The 15222-nt window shown below is 45.1% G+C and overlaps 1 protein-coding gene across 3 annotated transcripts in view; it reads left to right on the top strand.

Annotated features, from left to right (window-relative positions):
- LOC141806368 (mitogen-activated protein kinase kinase kinase 7-like) overlaps positions 1 to 15222 on the top strand; it is a 29819-nt gene that overhangs the window by 6794 nt on the left and 7803 nt on the right. The window lies entirely within an intron of this gene.

Below are 15222 nucleotides of genomic sequence, written 5' to 3'. Positions count from 1 at the left end.
GTGTTTACACTTGTGAATTTACTTGTTGTATTTCAGCAGTAGGTCTCAGCCCTGTGGTCTCCCTCTGTGGTCTCCCTCTGTGGTCTCCCTCTGTGGTCTCCCTCTGTGGTCTCCCTCTGTGGTCTCCCTCTGTGGTCTCTCTCTGTGGTCTCTCTGTGGTCTTTCTCTGTGGTTATTCTGTGGTCTCCCTCTGTGGTCTCTCTGTGGTCTCTCTATGGTCTTTCTCTGTGGTTACTCTGTGGTCTCTCTGTGGTCTTTCTCCGTGGTTATTCTGTGGTCTTCCTCCGTGGTCTCCGTCTGTGGTTTTCTCTGTGGTCTCTCTCTGTGGTCTCTCTCTGTGGTCTCTCTCTGTGGTTATTCTGTAATTGTTTTTGTGGTCTCTGTGGTTATTCTGTAATTGTTTTTGTGGTCTCTGTGGTCTCTCTATTTAGTCTCGCTCTGTGGTTTCTCTCTCTGCTCTCTCTACCCCTGACCTATCTCCAACAGGAAGCCAGCTATTTGCCTTTCACAATAAAGCCTCTCCACATTTTTACCCTTCCAAAATGATCCTGTCCGAACCATAGCTGGTATCTGCTTCAAAAAAAGTTCACACAACAGACTTGACCCTGCTTTAAGAAAGCTCTTTGTGATTTAATTGTTTCTCCATCGGTTTTCGAATTGCGAGCCCTCAAAGTCAGTGAACTCATAAGAGGCCCCCCAGCTCCCCCATTACGAATGAATGGGAGCTGAAGACCAAGCTTCACTATTTTGGCTTCTACACAAAAAAGTAAAACTTGTACAGCTTTAAAAGTGACATGGGTGGATTCCAGACAAAATTTCCTACAAAATTATCATATCTTTACACACATGTGGTTCAAATTGTGCCATCTATGATGAGTTGTTTGCAAAACTTTTCTCAGTGTCTCTCCCTCTGCTGCAGCCAGTGGATGATGTCACACAAAGCAAGGACTCGCCCAATGCTGCTTGCAGCTTTAATAGGGCAGAGTCATACCTGAGACTTTATGGAGATACCTTGCTAATTTTAATTAAGTGTTTTTAATAGCTCCTTTATTTCTCCTCTGGAGAAGAACATATTGGCGCCACAACGGAGCAATATGTGAGTCTCTCACTCTCTTTCTTATGTGTTTCTTCTAAAGTTCACTAGGATAAATATGTGAAACCAAATAGTTCCCCCACACACATTACACATGCCGGAACAAATGGAATCCATCTCTATTAAATCATTACTAGTATACAAAGGCACTTAAAAAATGCAAAACGTCAATCATGTGGCCCCGTCCTTCCACCTGACTAGATTTATGATTTCTTAACACTGATCAGAAAAAATGGTGTAGGGGGTTCCTCTCTTCACAGCAGATATAAGATCTCTGAACACATGCCATTAGTATAGGTGGGCATTGATTAATTTTTTTAATTCTTTTTTTTTTCATTTTGTTATTTAATTAGACATCAATTATCAGCAGGCATTTAACTTTACCACAGGTAACCAGCAGGAAATTTGACTGTGTTTGTCTGTGTTCATGTGGACAAAATTATTTCCTGAAATGCCTGGAATGAACAGCAGAGGGCATAAGAACAACCCATATCTCTGGGATAATGACAATAATTAACCTGAAGGCCTACATGATGTCATGAAGAACTGCTTAAAGTCAGTAGCTTTGAAATGGCTTCATAAGTTCAAACTCTACCCCTCCTTCTTCCACCAATCAGACAGACCAGCCTGTTCACGTTGTCCGAGGACAGGCTAGAGCTCCTCTTCTGGACAACTTGGCCTGCCAAAGAGAACAGTCTCTCGCATGGGACAGTTGAGGCAGGTGTCCCCAGGTAATACAGGGTAATGTGGGCCATCTTACCATTGCAAGCGAGTGCTCTGACCATCACTTCTGGACACTGATCCTCACTATCATTGAGCTCTACCTTGTACCTCTCCACAGTGTTGCCTACCAGTGTCTCCTCATCAGACTCTGATTTTGATGGCATGAGTAGCAGGGCTGTTTTCTTCTTTGGTGGCTCAGGGTTTTCCTCAGAAGGTTCTTCTCCCTTCACCAACTCCCTCAGCTTTGTTCACACCGGCTCTCTCTCTGCTTTGGGAAGGGACTTGAGGTCCTTAAATCGTGGATCCAGAGCAGTTGCCACCTGATAAATATAAATAATGAAAACAATGAAAATAATTTCATTGATGTAGATTTACTTTCCAAATTTCTTCATGACTTAATCTGTCCATTGACCCCACAGTTATCTTCAGGTCAGTATAACATACCTTTAGCCATTCTATGTTTGTCTTCCCCCTCTGCTGATTGAGGTCCGTGGTGAAGGCAGCCTTGAATCAATATAGGCAGGATCATCACCTGAGATTTTCATAGCTTGCTGGAGGTGGAACAGGGCAGGTAGAACCACAGAGCTGGACACATACCTCTCCTCAGCAAGGAGCTCAGTGGCATACCTACACACCCTCACACACACACACACACACACACACACACACACACACACACACACACACACACACACACACACACACACACACACACACAAAATTAATAAATAAATGGCCAATTCATTTAACTCAGATTACACTATTCAAAAAAACTATTGAATAGCTATATTTAAGGGCATGCGTTTCTGAAATACAAAGTGACTTTTAAAAGAACTTTTGCAATTCATGAACACTATCATAGGCTACATACTTCCATGGCTGTGGCAGGATTTCCAGTTTTGCCAACTACTCATACTCGGCATCATTGGGAAAGCCAGATTTGCGGAGCTTCCCCAAGACACCATCAAAACCACCATCCCGAGGTGGTATTACAGTGGCTCTCTGTACAAGATGCGCAATACAGGGCATATGCTTGAATGGAAGAATCCTCCCTGCAGCAATCATATTGGGAGTGCTGTCTGTTCCAATAGTTGTGATTTTGTTTACTTTATCCCACTGACCTGCGACATAGAGGAAATTGCTTAGCCCACGCGTCTGCAAAGTTCGGTTCCTTCATTTTGATCACACCTATAGGACAAAGAGCAGAATAAGTTCGCTAGTAATTCGCTAGACCTATCAGGCAACGACAAACAGAAATCAATCAGTAAGCTATCATTATGGTAATCTAATGCAATCCCTAATGATAGCATTAGCTAAAAGCTGTGGGTGTGATAGGCTACATTTGCTAAACTAGAGAAGCACTCCGAGAGCCCAGACCTCTGCCAGCACTACAGTCCTTAGCCCTATTGTGATTTTGACCATAAATATTAGTCCTACCTTTATTTCATTGAAATATATAGTTTCCTGGACTATGAAAACGTACCATTAGCAACTGGATTCTTAATGATATCTATTTTAGTTCAGTAGTTATTCACAGATATAACATTTTTTGCCCAGACGTTGATCCAGATCAACACCAAAATCGAATCAGTTCTTTCTTTTACCATGCTGAACATTTCCTGAAAATTTCATCAAAATCCCTTCATTACTTTTTGAGTTATTTTGGTCACAGACAGACAGACGGACAGACAGACAGACGGACAGACAGACAGACGGACAGACAGATGGACGGAAAGACAAACAAACTCTCCTTGGCGGAGGTAATTAGCCTATATCACTTACCTAAAGCAAATGAGTGAAGTCCCTAGCTGGCATCAATCAGGTGTACAGTAACGCCAAGGTAGTTTTCATTGGCGAGAGATGTCCAATGGTCCCCAGTTAGCGCTACATAACTTGCCTGGGTAAACTTCTTTTCTTTCACAACTTTCTCTGTGGCGTGTTAGTCCACGACTCTCCTTGTGATAGTTAGCCTGCAAGGCAGTTTGTAGGATGGGTTACCTGTGGCTGCTTGGAGAAGAAGCTGAAGCCCCGTCTTCAGCCACGCTGACAGGCCGACAGTTGATGGCAATCCAATGAGCTAGGAGGTTAGTTAGCTTTGCTGATAGTGCCTCTCTGACGGGCTTTCCTCGGTTGGCACACTCAAAACATTCTTGTCTGACAAATGCGACTCCCCAGCGGCTCTGCCAAACTTGTCTGGACGACTTCTATGTTAGCTCCGGCATGTTTAGCATTTAGGTGGTACCTGAGACTGGAGATAATCCTGCAGTCAGCTAACTTCGCTTTGCACAAGGTGCAAACAACTTTGGTCTTATCGAGGTCTCCATTCGGAAGCATTCTGAAAGTAAATTTGCCCTGGAGCAGGCCCGGTTTCACAGCAGCAGCAGCATCCATGTCATCTGGCGTTATTAATTCACACGTGACTTCCCGCCAGGCCAGGTTCAGCTTATTCATGCCCCCCACAGAGTTATTCAGCCAGGCTGGGCCAGACATACATCCACACTAAAATGTCAAAGTGAATTTCATAGCTTGCATGTGTACCCCCAACTCTTCTCTTTGAGAAGCATAGATTAATGGCGAGATGTTTTTTCACAAGAGTCTCGCGGTAACACAGCGCGTTACTGCCATTAACAGCCCAGCTATAGTCATTAGTCTTTATAATTCTACGGCAAATGGCAGATGAGCTAATGGACAAATTCAATTGTTTTGGGATGAAAAAAGTAATCTGGATTCAACTGAATCTTGAACTTCTTTATTCAAAAAAGCCTTGACAAAAAGTCCAATGACTTTTTTTGACAAAAAGACACACACTGGTTGAAAAACTCAAAGAAATATATTAAAGGTCATTGTGATCTCTTCCAAAACTTAAAAGGAGACTAAATTGAGATTATTTGCATTTTATATCATAGGAAAAAAACTAAACAAATGAGCAATAAGCTTTATTCTCAGTTTGGTGTCCAACAATCCTCATAGTTGTCTGGGAGAAGAAAAAACAATTTCAAGTTCTCTTTTCAGTTTTTATTTTCCTCTGGGTCTCTGGTCTTTCCGTCGTCTCACTCTGTAGTCTTTCTCTGTGCTCTCTTTGTGCTGTCTCTGTGGTCTTACTCTGTGCTTTGACTGTGGTCTCTCTGAGGTCTCTCTGTTGTCTCTCTCTGTTGTCTCTCTCTGTTGTCTCTCTCCGTGGTCTCTCTGTAGTCTCTCTGTAGTCTCCCTGTGGTCTCCCTGTGGTCTTTCTGTAGTCTCTCTGTAGTCTCTCTGTAGTCTCTGTGGTCTCCCTGTGGTCTCCCTGTGGTCTCTCTGTAGTCTCTCTGTGGTCTCCCTGTGGTCTTTCTGTAGTCTCTCTGTAGTCTCTGTGGTCTCTCTGTAGTCTCTCTGTAGTCTCTCTGTAGTCTCTCTGTAGTCTCTGTGGTCTCCCTGTGGTCTCCCTGTGGTCTCTCTGTAGTCTCTCTGTGGTCTCCCTGTGGTCTTTCTGTAGTCTCTCTGTAGTCTCTCTGTGGTCTCCCTGTGGTCTTTCTGTAGTCTCTCTGTAGTATCTCTGTAGTCTCTCTGTGGTCTCCCTGTGGTCTCTCTGTAGTCTCTCTGTGGTCTCCCTGTGGTCTTTCTGTAGTCTCTCTGTAGTCTCTCTGTGGTCTCCCTGTGGTCTCTCTGTAGTCTCTCTTTGGTCTCCCTGTGGTCTCTCTGTAGTCTCTGTGGTCTCTCTGTAGTCTCTCTGTAGTCTCTCTGTAGTCTCTCTGTGGTCTCTCTGTAGTCTCTCTGTAGTCTCTCTGTAGTCTCTGTGGTCTCCCTGTGGTCTCTCTGCAGTCTCTCTGTAGTCTCTCTGTGGTCTCCCTGTGGTCTTTCTGTAGTCTCTCTGTAGTCTCTCTGTGGTCTCCCTGTGGTCTTTCTGTAGTCTCTCTGTGGTCTCCCTGTGGTCTCTCTCTAGTCTCTCTGTAGTCTCTCTGTGGTCTTCCTGTGGTCACTCTGTAGTCTCTGTGGTCTCTCTGTAGTCTCTGTAGGCCATCTGTAGTCTCTCTGTGGTCTCTCTGTAGTCTCTGTAGTCTCTCTGTAGTCTCTCTGTGGTCTCTCTGTAGTCTCTCTGTGGTCTCCCTGTGGTCTCTCTGCAGTCTCTGTAGTCTCTCTGTAGTCTCTCTGTGGTCTCTCTGTAGTGTCTGTGGTCTCTCTGTAGTCTCTGTAGGCCATCTGTAGTCTCTCTGTGGTCTCTCTGTAGTCTCTGTAGTCTCTCTGTGGTCTCTCTGTAGTCTCTCTGTGGTCTCTCTGTAGTCTCTCTGTGGTCTCTCTGTAGTCTCTCTGTAGTCTCTCTGTAGTCTCTGTGGTCTCTCTGTAGTCTCTGTAGTCTCTGTATTCTCTCTGTGGTCTCTCTGTAGTCTCTCTGTAGTCTCTGTGGTCTCTCTGTAGTCTCTCTGTAGTCTCTCTGTAGTCTCTCTGTGGTCTCTCTGTAGTCTCTGTAGTCTCTCTGTAGTCTCTCTGTAGTCTCTCTGTAGTCTCTCTGTGGTCTCTCTGTAGTCTCTGTAGTCTCTCTGTGGTCTCTCTGTAGTCTCTCTGTAGTCTCTGTGGTCTCTCTGTAGTCTCTGTAGTCTCTGTAGTCTCTCTGTGGTCTCTCTGTGGTCTCTCTATAGTCTCTCTGTGGTCTCTCTGTAGTCTCTGTGGTCTCTCTGTAGTCTCTCTGTAGTCTCTCTGTAGTCTCTCTGTGGTCTCTCTGTAGTCTCTGTAGTCTCTCTGTAGTCTCTCTGTGGTCTCTCTGTAGTCTCTCTGTAGTCTCTTATGTAGTCTCACTGTGGTCTCTCTGTAGTCTCTCTGTAGTCTCTCTGTAGTCTCTCTTTGGTCTCCCTGTGGTCTCTCTGTAGTCTCTGTGGTCTCCCTGTGGTCTCTCTGTAGTCTCTCTGTAGTCTCTCTGTAGTCTCTCTGTGGTCTCCCTGTGATCTCTCTGTAGTCTCTGTGGTCTCCCTGTGGTCTCTCTGTAGTCTCTCTCTGTGGTGTGTCTTTGTGGTCTTTTTTTCTGTGGTCTCTCTGAAGTCTCTCACCATGGTCTCTCCGTGGTCTCTCTCTGTGGTATGACTCTGTGGTTCTTTTGCCCCCACTAGAAAATTAAGGCAGTTTCCCAGCTTGACAGATAGTTAAACAGTTCATCAAAGTCTTTCAAAAAACATCCAGGAGATGAGGTAAGGTTTAGAGCATTTATCAATGTTGAGTTTTTGTTCAATTTCATTTCAGTTCATTTCTTCCATTTGAGTCCATTTGGATCCATTTGAATTCATTTTTTTGTGAAACTGTAAAACAGAAAAAGGAAATACAGTGGTCACAATTCATAATTCTTAATTCATACACATTTCTCTATACATCAATGTCTGTCTGACAATATACATTAACACTATGTTTAGAATAGCCTCACGCAGTAAGTAAACATACATCAGATATCTGCGCGAGCACTGAGGATTGAACGCACAGATAAATAAACAAACGAATCTCCACTCTGAATGAGGCATAAACTACAACAAGTGCCAAAAAACTGCTTGGTTAACATCATATTTTACTCACAGATATCTTTGCAGGTTGTTGAAAGAAAAAGCAGCAAATAGTAAAAGGACGGCAGCAAACTTTTCTCTGCGTCTCTACTCTGTAACAATGAGCCATGCTGCGCAGCTGATGCTCTTAAAGGGACATGCGCAACCTGGACTCCTTTAAAAGGCAGCGTGGAGCGCTTGCTGTTTAACTGTCCTGTCAGAGAGAGAGAGTCGGCCAAATCCCAGCCGCTGCACTGTCGAACTCCCTCACAGTGGTCTCTCTGTGGTCTCTCTCTGTGGTCTTGCTCTGGAATTTCTCTCTCTGCTCACCGTCTGTGGCCTCCGCGGTCTCACTCTGTGGTCTTTTTCTGTGGCCTCTGTGGTCCCACTCTGTGTTCTCCCTCTGTGCTCTCTCTGTGGTCACTCTGTGGTCACTCTGTGGTCTCTCTGTGGTCTCTCTGTGGTCTCTCTGTGGTCACTCTGTGGTCTCTCTGTGGTCTCCCTCTGTGCTCTCTCTGTGCTCTCTGTGGTCTCTCTCTCTGTGGTCTCTAGGGCTGCAACAACTAATCGATTAAAACGATTTTCATCGGCAACTAATGTCGGGTGTTTTGGTGCATGAAACTGTAGCTTACAGTATGTTAGTTCGGAAGGAGATGCAGGGCTCGAGACTGTGACCAAAATGGTCGCATATGTGGTCTCCCTATTCCCTCTCAGTGGTCTTGCTTACTGTGGTCATTCTCTTTGGTTTTGCCTGGTTTCACCTTTAATCTGGTACCCAGTTTTAGTTTTACCCAGTTTCACCTTAAACTGGTACCCAGTTTTGGTCTTGACTTGCTTCACTTTTGAACTGGTACACAGATTTGGTAGATAAAGGTAAAATGTTGAGTTCCTGATGTGAGGCGTAGCTCTAAGGGCTGATGCACTTTTTTAGCTCTTTCACCTATACAGGTTTGTGTTGGCATCTGAAACACTTATGATGGTTCTATTTCATCCTTCCTGACCGCCAGAGGCGGTGCTTCAAGCACTGGATATCACTGTCTTGCACATGCGCAGGTCGAGTACATATACAAACAAAGTCACATGTGACCCCCGAATGACCCCCAGAATCCATAAGTTCCAGTGTATTGGAGGATATATCCCCTTTTCATCTTCTCGCTTTGCACATACATGGACCGGTCTGTCACAGGCAGCCATGCACCATTTGGTCGGTGCTGCAATTGTTGATCGTTCTTTGAGGGGCTGTGACATACAGGTCTTTTCTTCATCAGCGAGGTAAACGTACACTCAAGGCGGCTTTCTGTAAGTCATAGCTAAGGATTGTTGGCTGCAGTGTTCACGCTCACACCAGTGATTCTTTTGTTCAAGTAGTCATGACTCTGTGGCTATCTGTTGTACGGTGGTGCCAGGGCCCCGTATATGAATATACGCCCCTCATAGTTTCTTTTCCGCGGCTGGGCTGTTGTTTTTTGTTCAGTAAGTGCTCAGGTCCGAGCGGCTGCTTTCTGTTTCTGATTCTGTGGTAGTGTACACCCGGTTACTTTGTTAGAGGTAAGCCTCGTTAGCCCAAGTGCCAGTGCTTTTTTTGTTTGAAGGGTCCACTATAGGGACACTATTTTTGTTTAGTTTTGCGTCCGAGCTCGGCTAGGGTACGGCCATAGGGTACGCCTCATTACCTTAGCTTGGTTCTGTTTGTTATTTAGTTATTTTGATTGGGACAGTGCTCCCACTTGCCCTTAGTAGTTTGGTAACTGTTGACGGGAGGCTACAGTGTTCACGCCTACGCCCTCTTTTGTTAGTGGACTGATGCAGCCCCTTTGACCTGCACTGGGTAAGACACTTGGGCAAGACACTTAAACAAGTTGCTCCCACTGCTGTGTCAGTGGTGTGTGAATGGGCATGAAAGGGCGTGAATGCGTTAGACATACTGATGGATATCTAACATAGAAAACACTGTGACTATTAGTGAGTGAATGTGAGAGCGAATGGGTGTGAATGTGTAAGTGTGACTTGCGGTGTAAAGCAGCTTTGAGTAGTCTATGACTAGAAAAAGGCTATATAAGCTCAAGTCCATTAACTATTCTTGGCTGCACTTCATCATGTCCCATTCATGTGTGGATGGTATGGTCCCTCTGGAGTTGGAGGATGTAGTAATGATCGCTGTCTGGGCACCGAGCGGTTGTCAGGTGTTGCAGACACACCTTCCTGGTTCCTTTGGGGCAGCCTGAGAGGCCCAAGCTTTCTGGTTCCTTTGGTGCAGCCTGAGAGGCTGCACCACCCCTTCTCACCCCTCGACTCAGGGTTCCCGTGGGTCCCAATGCTTCAGTGGGGAGTATCATTCATGGGGTTCTGGCTCACCTGCAGCTAGATGTTCCGCAGGCAGGCCAGGCGCCAGTCAGCGCTTTTTTCAGGCATCAGCCTCTCCAGACTACTTTTGCTGTTCCTCCACTGGAGGACTACATCAGAGAGTTGCATGCTTGCTGGAGAGACTCTGAGGCCTTCTCCCACTCAACCTCTGACCCCGGGCTCTAGCGGCTATGCAGGATGCAGCTAGGCATGGTTTGGGTCGCATGCCTGCTTTGGTGCCAGCTATTGCATCTCTGATAGTCTTTCCAGATGAGACTCTTTGGTCAGATGCCAGGTGTCTTAGACCTCATTGTAGGGTCACGGACGAGCGTCTGTTGAAGGCGTATGATGCGGGGGCCGGCATGGGCCGTATCGTGAACTCCCTCTCCCACCTTATGCTGGCCCTGTCCTTCTCTTTACAGCAGGCACCGGTGGATGCTTCTGTACTGGGCTTCAGTGATGCCTCTTTGCAGGCTTTTGCCTTCATGAGTAGGGAGCTGGGGCGTTTGATGTCTACATTGATTCAGGCTCGGCGCCAGGTGTGGCTCACCCAGTCTCCCCTAACATATACATGTCGGAGAGTTCTCAGATCGGTGCCTGTGGAGCCAGGGGAGCTCTTTGGCACGGCGGCAGTGGAGGCCTTGGTGCGCACCGCCCAAGCTGGGCAAACGAGGCAGCAGCTGGCAAGCCTTCATAGAACAACGCCCACCCGCAGGGCCAGGGTTACCCAGGCGGCTCTTTGGCACCGTGCTCGGCCATCGTCGTCTGGTAGCCTCCAGCAGCCTCAGCAGGCCGTTCAAAGGCCAGCACATGACTTTTGTGCCCCTAGCAGCCTGCCTCCGCGACAGTTTAGGGGTATCACGTCTGCCCCCGCCCTCCCAGGACTTCTGGGGGACGGGGACGCAGATACTGACTCCCCAGGGCCAGAGGTCGGCTGTTTTTCCTGGCAGCAGCTCAATTATTGGGCTGCATGCACGCAATTTTCATTGCATTTCCAAATTTGGTCAATTTCCACCCTCACCCAGGGGCAGGGTTGGAAATTAAATTTTTGACCAACTCGCCAAATGTTCAACGCAAAACAAATTGCTTTACTACTGTTCTCAGACATCATTAATCACATTTCAGGCATCGTAGTAAATCGTAACATGAGTCATTCTGTTCTAAGTCAATTGTAGTGTATAAAAACCGTAAGTATTAACTGTATAAATTGAAATGTAGCAATAAGTAGTAAACACATGATGTAGACTTAATCTGTTTATTGAATTCATCTTTTCAAAACGGTTGCCTGTTCTTGGGTGCATGACATGCTGCAATGTTCTGCACTGTTCTTCAGTTAGCTTCTGAGTCAGAAGGTTCTACTCTGCCAGAATCAGAGTCCTCAGAGTTCTCAGAGTCAGACAATTTATGCTTTCTCTTCGTCACAAGCACTCGGCTCTTTGATTCGCTCCGTCTCCGTGCGGTATTCACGTAGAATCACGGAGGCTGGGTGATATGGCCTAAAAATAAAATCTCAGATTTTTTAACAAAAAATTTGATTTATGATTTTTTGATGTTTTTTTTTCCTCTAAAAGAAAACAATAAGTACAATTGAGAGAGATAACTCAAAACCAGTTTTTGTTTTAATTTTGTTAAAAAAAATTAATAAAAGTAACCTCAATTTGACTCTTGGAACTTTGTTTTTCAGCTTTTCTTTTCCTGTTTCAGTAACTTCACTTTGTAATTTTAAAGGAGGCAGACTTATTTACATTCACAGTGAAAGCTGCACCATTTTGTACATTTTGAATTTAAAAATACTGCTAGGAAAAGCATGTACAGTACTGTTTCATTGCACTACAGCACTATTCAGATATATTCTACTTTTAAATGGTTTATTTAAAAAAACACTTTGTTTCTGTTCAGTCTGATCTTTTTTTAAGGCTGTAGCCTGTTTATCCTTTAATTTAAATACAAACATATATGTAAAAATAAATGCTATTTATTCTAGTGTGGACTCCTAAATTTCATGTGTCCTTGCATAAGTCAGTGCCTTGGTCAGGGCACCCGAGTCTAAAAAGTCTGGTCCGCCCCTGCTTAACAGAGCGCACCTGATGCGGGTTCGTTATGTTGCTCTGCTCGTCAGCAGATGGATTTATGCTGAATGGAGGAGTTGGTGGAACAGAGGGAGTTGCAGGGAAAGACAAAACTCAGCTTTCCCCCTGGTAAAAGTTTAACAACTTCTCAGTCATGTCTGTCCGGACACTCTGTTCGATCGCCCATCGTCGTCCCGTCTCCCTCCCCGCAGTCTACTTTCACAAATCATGATCCGTCCATATCACCATAAGAAGGGATTTTCTTCGGTACAGTGAGGGTGTTCTGAGATAAACTAATGTATATTTCTTTACTGTCTAAATCTCAAAATGATCAGAGTATTAACTTCGAAGAGCAGCAGGTTTTTTTATGCGCGTCAATCACATCATCAATAATCTGCAGGTGAATCTGAAAGGGTCCCAGCTTTGTAAATGTTTCAGTCAAAGATCTAAACAAACTCCTGAAAAGTGACTGATAGAAAACAGAGGATTGGAGGAAAGGGAATTGAACGTTCACTGAGGAGAAGTCTAGTTTATATTAACCTCTTTGGGCTGTTGATACGGACTATAAGGAACACGTGTCCATCAAGGTGCGCACAAGAACATTTTTATGACATTTAGGTTTCTGTGGTTTTGTTAGTGAAATGTTAAATCACGCTGCAAACACGTGGAGTCAGAGCATGCTGCGGTATAAAAGGTGCACAATAGCGGGGAGAAAAAATTCAAATTTTTCATTTTCTAAATCTTCCACAAGAAAAATTCGAATTAATCGATATAATCAATATTTCGCCCAGGCCTACAATCACGCGAGAGGCACATCTGTAAACGGCAGAGTCTCGGCTCTCTGGAGCGCTTGAACCATATTTACTGGCAGAGATATTAATGAAAATACGTCGCTATGTAGAAATCACGCGGGGGTGCGTGATCCGACCTCAGAGGTGTGATACTTTTTGGGAGGTTTAAACTCCTACTCGTCATGTGGCAAGTCGGCTTAAAAATTCTTGTCGCCAAACGGAAAAAATGCTCCCCAATGGCGAGTGGCGAGTGCGAATTTCCAATGCTGCCCAGGGGTATGCTCTGCAGTAGAGCTTAAACAATACCTTGAATAACTCGAGGTACTCGAGTACAAAAAATGCTTGAGGGATTTTCTCCGCCTCGAAGAATCATTCATTTTTTTTAAAAAAGATTAAAGAGTGGTATTTCAAATGAAGCTGATGCTATATTTAGAGAGTTTTCATACCCTCAAGTTACCTCTTTTTCAAAATAGTGACTGACAACAAATCTAGCTTCTTTTCTGGAGTTTGGAGACTGATATGAAAGCATTTAATGATCTGCATCAGCTGCTTGTCAACGAGCCACACGTGCTTAGCCCCTCCCCTACCCAAAATCACTCACTCATCAAAGACGGACGTCGCGCTCGCAGCAGTCTCTCATCACGGTCACACTGGCTATCTGAACTGTTTTCATACACTCTTCACAGTCCATTTCATTTGATCAGTGTGACTCACTTCTCTTTGGCACCTTAGGAGAGGTGAGCTTCATACACGCGCACAAACGCGGATACTCCATATGATCAATGACATACGATTGTTGCGACCGCTTCTCTCAACAGTCATTTTAAACAATAGCAGGAGTGTCAGAGGGCTGTGTCACACCTAAAAGACTTAATATGAGCCTAAAAGTCACTGAAGTTGTAGCAGTGTTCTCTGCGCCTCATTGTGCAGGCAAGTAGAGTATGGCACGACTTGGATGGCCAGTGTGACTGCGCAGGAGACTGCGTATAAATGAATAGTGCAGGAGGATCGATATTTAAACATCTCAAAAAGAGTCAACCAAACAAAGTTTATTTGTAGCTGTAAACACATTAACAGGTTGCAGTGTTTCCCCTACTTACCGCCCCCTGAATGTCGAGTCAATTTTTTTTTCCATACAGCGCCAGATCACAGCAGAAGTGATTTAGTGTTCCCTCTGTCATGAATCAGGTCCATACCTTGTTTTTTTAATCTAACAGATAAAATAACCTTATGTCACTAACCTAATTTCATGACGGGATGTCGTTTCTACATCATTGGGTTCATATTTCTCCTCGCGGAACTTCACAGTGCGTGAAAGAGCGTGTGATCTTTAGCGCACGGTGAAGTTTTGCTCCAACGCGTTCACAGACACACGAACACATGCGCGCATTTACACTCACAGACAAGCTCATTCCCTATAAAGGACAAATAAACCACACCACCACAAGAAACATCTTCAATGCTTTCTCCGTGAAAATGCCGCACTCGTTCTCCTGCGCTCGCACCCCCCCCCCCCCCCCCCCCCCCCCCACACTGCCGTAACGTGGCCGCCCCCCCAAACTGTTAACCCAGGGGAAACACTGGTGTGCTATTATACGCTTTCTGTCCCTCACACAATGTTATTCCTCTCTCCTTCAGTGTCCACAACCGTTACATACAAATGACTTGTTATGCAAAATAGTTGATTACTGATTAAGTGTTGTAGATAATCTACAAAACACAGCTCTGAAGAGTGAAGAAGATTAAAAAACAAAAACATAATAGAGCTAACTGGGCAGGTGTCAGGGGTAGAAGGGTACAAATATCAAGTAGTAATGGAGCTATATGTGCTCCAACACAGCAGGGATCATTATTTTAGTCTGAACACTGCAAAGCCTCAAAATCTTTCAAAAATGTTGTATTCCTAGTTAAAATGTCACATATGTAGTCAGAATTTAAAATTTATCACCCAAAGTGACTTGATTTTACACTTGCTTGAAACAAATTTCCATTTGAAAAATAATTGCTGTTTAAGTACGCAAAAATGCGTTTTATCCGAGTACTCGAGTACTCGATGTAATTTTCAGTAGAGTACTCGAGTACTAAAATACTCGATAGTTGCAGCCCTACTCTGCAGTTTCGACGCCGGCCCTTGGCCTCTGGCCGGATCAGGGTCACTACAACAAGAGACCCGGCAAAAGCTCTGGTGCTGAGCCAGGAGTTATCCACCCTCCTGGCCAAGGGTGCCATTAAGCCAGACCCTCACCTTCAGCCTGGAGGGTTCTATTCCACATATTTCCTCATACCAAACAAGGACGGAGGGCATTCGCCCAATCCTGGATCTCAGGGGGACTCAACAGGTTCCTGAAGGCCCTGCCGTTTCATATGCTGACTACAGCCGAGGTGCTGTGTGTGGTAAGTCATCAGGAATGGTTCACACTGGTAGACCTCAAGGATGCATACTTTCATGTTCCGATTGTCACATCACAGGCAGTTCCTGCGGTTTGCATTTCAGGGGAAGCTTTTTCAATTCAGGGTTCTCCCCTTTGGGCTGTCCCTCTCACTGAGGGTTTTTACCCGGTGTATGGCAGCGGCTCTGGCACCTCTGCAGCCGGCGGATGTAAAGGTCCTGTCCTACCTCGATGATTGGCTGATTTGTGCACCATCTTGGACTCAGGCAGTCCAGGAAATAGCCCGTCTGCTAACCCATGTGTCCTGCCTGGGGC

This window comes from Halichoeres trimaculatus, unplaced genomic scaffold (assembly GCF_033239565.1).
Source record: "Halichoeres trimaculatus isolate MK-OKI-2021-1 unplaced genomic scaffold, fHalTri1.1 fHalTri1_scaffold_17, whole genome shotgun sequence".
Taxonomy (NCBI): domain Eukaryota; kingdom Metazoa; phylum Chordata; class Actinopteri; order Labriformes; family Labridae; genus Halichoeres; species Halichoeres trimaculatus.
Note: the sequence above shows the minus strand (reverse complement) of the source record. Positions and strands in the feature narration are given on the sequence as shown.